The 4,548-nt window shown below is 44.6% G+C and overlaps 1 long non-coding RNA gene across 1 annotated transcript; it reads left to right on the top strand.

Annotated features, from left to right (window-relative positions):
* The first annotated feature begins 2,948 nt into the window (after positions 1 to 2,948).
* Positions 2,949 to 4,327, top strand: LOC129529086 (uncharacterized). The gene is made up of 4 exons (XR_008674486.2): positions 2,949 to 3,065; positions 3,206 to 3,419; positions 3,587 to 3,762; positions 4,258 to 4,327. It is a non-coding gene; the product is annotated as an uncharacterized lncRNA (long non-coding RNA).
* Positions 4,328 to 4,548: the final 221 nt, after the last annotated feature.

The following is a 4,548-nucleotide window of genomic DNA, read 5'->3' as shown; positions in this document are numbered from 1 at the left end:
GTAAGGCAGAGTCATTGCATGGGGCTGCTCTGTAGGCTTCTTAAAGTCAAGTTGGCTCAGCTGAGAAGTACGCCCTTTCTCTCATTGCCAATTCCCTTGCTTCTTTCTCCTGCCTGGAATAAGTTATGATGGCTGGAGCTCCAGCAGCCATCCTGGACCACGAGGAGACCTACGACTCTAAGAAGTCTCATGCTAAGAATGAAAAGCAGAAAAACAGAAGGAGCCTGGGTTCTCAGTGACTACGTGCCCTTGCCAGTCCTGGTTTGCTCTTCTCTAGACATCTTTTAGATGAAAAGGAAATAGGTACCCCTTGTTTAAGTCACTTATTTAAGCTCTCTGTTATATGCAATCAAATGGAATTCTAACAACGTACTTTTTACCTTCATTTCCTTTCTTTAAGAAAGTAATTTGCAATACTACTTTAGGTGTTTATCAGGGCTGTAACTTTGCTGTGTGGACTTGGGCATCCAAAAATTCGTATAGAAATCAGTGCCCAGAATCAAGCTGATCCTGGGATTATATATATATATATATATATATATATATATATATATATATATGTATATCTGAACACTATATATATATATGAACATGATATATGTATATATCTGAACACGATATATATATATCTGAACACGATATATATATATCTGAACACGATATATATATATCTGAACATGATATATATATATATCTGAACACGATATATATATCTGAACATGATTATTTCATCAGACAATCCACTAAGAGGTTAAAAGAAGAAAGCCTGCAGTGGAAGTGTGCTCTTTCTTAAGAGTGCTAGATTGTTTTCTTAAGGTTCTACTTTTACCATGGGAGTTATGGGGTTCTGGTGCTCTTTTTCCCTTGAATTTTTTCTTAGGGCTGTGTAGTCTTTCTCACAGGAGCCCAGAACTTAGGTTTTATCCTCAGGCTTAAGCAACCCAAATATTAAGATTGAATTTTTCATTTGAAAATTGAAAGTTTCATTTCTAATATTTCTTGGAACATTTAGACACAGAAAAGAAACTTTTCCCTGGTCCCTACACCAGTGCGCAACAATAGAAGTTTCTGTGATGATGGAAGTGAAGAGGCCTCCATACCTGCTCTATGCAAATGGCAGCCAGTGGCCACATGTGGTCTCTGAGTTCTTGAAAGTGGACAGTGTGACGGAGGAGCTAAATTTTAAATTTCATTTAATTTTTATTAGTTTAAATAGCCCCACGTGCCTCATGGCAGCCATATTGGATAGATCAGCACTAGCTTCTTCTCTGTAGATTATCGGAATTTCCTTTTAAGCTTTTAGGGGAGAATTCACTGCCCTTCATCTTGACCTCTCCATTTCTAAACCTAAATATTGCCTCAATCCCTCAAGCTGCCTCAAGTCCAGGTTTAAGTTTCAGTCCCCTGCCTTCCAGTTGACACTGGGGGCACCTTCTTCGTCCTATTGAGTCTTGGGAGTTCCCTCTCTACACAGCCTCTCAGGGCTGTCCTCCAAATTGCATTAAATGGCATGCCATATGCAAATGACACTCAGCAAATAATAGTTGTTTGGTGAAGAGTAGCTCCTTCCCTGGCCTGATTTAGCCTTATCCGCCCTCATAGCTCATCTCTTCTTCCACAGTTTCAGCTCCTGGAGAGCAGATTTCTGATTCTGCAATCATGTGTCACGTAAAGATGTTTCAGTCAATGACAGATCACATATATGATGGGCCGCATATACTGTATATGATGGAGTCCCATAAGATTATAATGGAGCTGAAAATTTCCTATTGCCTAGTGACAGTGTAGCTGCCATGATGTCATAGTGCAATGAATTCCATTTTCTATGTTTAGTTATGTTTCAATACACAAGTACTCACCATTGTGTTACAGTTGTCTACAGTGTTCAGTATAGTAACATTCTGTACAGGTTTGTGTCCTGGGAGCAGTAGGCCATACCAGGTAGCCTAGGTGTGTGGTAAGCTATACCTTCTATATACCATTTAAGTTCATGTGAGTACATGCTACAGAGTCCACGGAGCGACAAAACCACCTAAGGATTCTTTTTTCAGAGTGCATCTGCATCGTTAAGCAATGCATGATTGTACTTTGAACCTGGCCCGATGCTCAGAGCTGTGCAGGAATTGGAAAGGCAAGTGACTCAAATAGTTTCCAACACAATCAGTCACCATGTCCTGGTATGATTTCCATAGCAGTGAGCCCAGCAGTTAGATGTGGGACTGGGGAGTCAGTCAGGATTACCTTTCAACTGGTTCTCAAATTCAGGAACAGTGCCTCTAACCAGGTGGCCCCAGCACAGTCCCTGTGTTGCTACTGGGGAACTGTGCAAAGTGTGTCATGGTTTTGTCCTGGTTGGACCCCATAAACACTCGAAGGCAACCAGACTGACTTTGAAAGCAGAAGGTCCTAGTTTTTGGGGATCCAGCCCAAAACATTAGCCTTGGGGCCATGTTTTCTTTTTTCGTTTTATTTATTTTAAGAGATAGAATCTTGCTCTGTCATGCAGGCTGGAGTACCAGTGATCACTGCTCACAGCAGCCTCTAACTCCTAGGCTCAAGCTAACCTCCCACCTCAGCCTCTTGAGTAACTGGGACTGCAGGTGTGTACCACCATGCCTGGATAAGGGGCCATGTTTTCTTCCAACACAGGCATTCTGATCTTGTCCTTTTAATGGAAAGGCCATCAGAAGTTTGGGATATGGATTCCGTAGGAATGAAGTTTAAAACACAAAATGACTCCAGCTAACATGTGTTCAAGGTCTTACTAAGTGCCAGGCTTTGTACTAAGTGCTTAATATGAAGTATGTTCGGACACCATCAAAACAATGTTATGAAAGGCAGTCTTCCTCCCTTATCTGTGGGGGATGCTTTCCAAGACCCCGCAGTGGATGCCTAAAGTCACAGATAGTACCAAACCCTATGTACGTTTTTTCCTGTACAGTAAAGGGCAGATAGTGTGGCCAATGCGGACACCCTGGACTAAGGGAGGACTCACATTCCGGTGGGACAGAGCAGGATGGCTCAGGATTTCATCACACTACTCAGAACAGTATGCAATTTAAAAGGTACAAATTGTTTCTTTCTGGAATTTTCTAGTTTCAGAATATTTTTGGACCGCAGTTGACTGCAGGTAGCAGAAACCTAGGAAAATGAAACTGCCAGTGGGGGACCACTGTATTCCTATTATCATACCCGTTTTGCACAGGGAGAAACCGAGGCTCCCAGAGGTTAAAAACCTGCCCAAGATCACACAGGTAAGCAAGTGGCTGAGTCGGGGCTCCGACCCGGGCCCTGAAGCCCCATCTCAGCTGCTGTGGATATTGCCTGCTGCAAGCTCACTGTGTCAGCACCCACCAAAGATATACGCCGTGGAAGGGCCCAGTGAGAAAGCAGTGACCATGTTTTGGATTTCTCTCCAGGTAAATATTTTTTCAAACAGGCCTTCCATGTGGAAAGGAATCACCAGATCAAATACAGAATAGCCAGTTAAATTGGGTGTTTAGATAAACAATGAATAACTTTTTTTACTGTAAGTATGCCGACTTGCTTGTGCTGAGAAGAAGAGTTACTCATTGTTTATCTGCAGTTCAAATTGACCTGGACGTCTTATATTTTATCTGCTTTGTCTCTGGCCACGCTGCTGGGCAGGCTCGACCGCACACACCTGCGGAACTCTGGGTCTCCGCCGTACGAGTGGCATAGACGCCATCCTCAATGCAGATCCCCATCAAACCTGGAGAAAAATAAAATAAGGCCTCCCAGGTAACTGTGAGACCTATAGGTGCTTGTTAGTTTCCTAAGCTGCTCAAGCTGCCGTGCTCTGACAGCTGTACTTGTGCTTTGCGGCGTAATTTACAGGCCCGCTGGAGGGGATGGCAGGGTGGGACCCTGCTCCTCTTATTTGCTGCCAAGATTTGGGGCTACCAGTTGCTCTTGTCAATCTTTGGCTTAATCATTTAGCAGTTGTAAAGGACTCATTAAAAACGCCCAAGTTTATTGGAAACACCTCCCGCCGCTCGGAGGCAGGCCAAATCGGGAGCCCGTGTATCCACATGTTCAGCTTGAGCCCAACAAAATTGCTGACTTTAATTACACTACTTGGTTTAGAAGGTGGTGAGAGTGGGGGCTGGGGGGAGGCATGGATGATGAGTGGGAAGCGAAGCGGAGGAGCGGCCCTGGAATCTCAGGGCCAGGTCTTCAGAGGGTGCGATGCTGTGTGCTGACCCCCATCCCAAACCCCCACCCCACTGGTTTCAGGCTCAGGCCAGCCCCTGTCGCGCCCCAGAGGTGGGCCTGCCCCTCTCCAGACCTCCAGGCTCTTCCTGCCTCCCTCATGCCTCTGGTGGGCCTGGTGTGTGTGGCTGTTCTCTCTTTTCTGAGTACTCATTGCCTGGATTTTATTACTTGAATAAATATCAAAACAAAGAAGAAAATCCTTCAACCATCTCTGTCCTCATTTTCCACACATCCTTCCAGCCATGGGTTCCAGCCACAGGTTCATCCCCCAAGCTCTTCCAGAGGGGGTGTGTGGGAGCCCATGGAGGTGCT

Source organism: Gorilla gorilla, chromosome 21 (genome assembly GCF_029281585.2).
Source record: "Gorilla gorilla gorilla isolate KB3781 chromosome 21, NHGRI_mGorGor1-v2.1_pri, whole genome shotgun sequence".
Taxonomy (NCBI): domain Eukaryota; kingdom Metazoa; phylum Chordata; class Mammalia; order Primates; family Hominidae; genus Gorilla; species Gorilla gorilla.
This window is presented reverse-complemented; position numbering and strand designations above follow the sequence as displayed.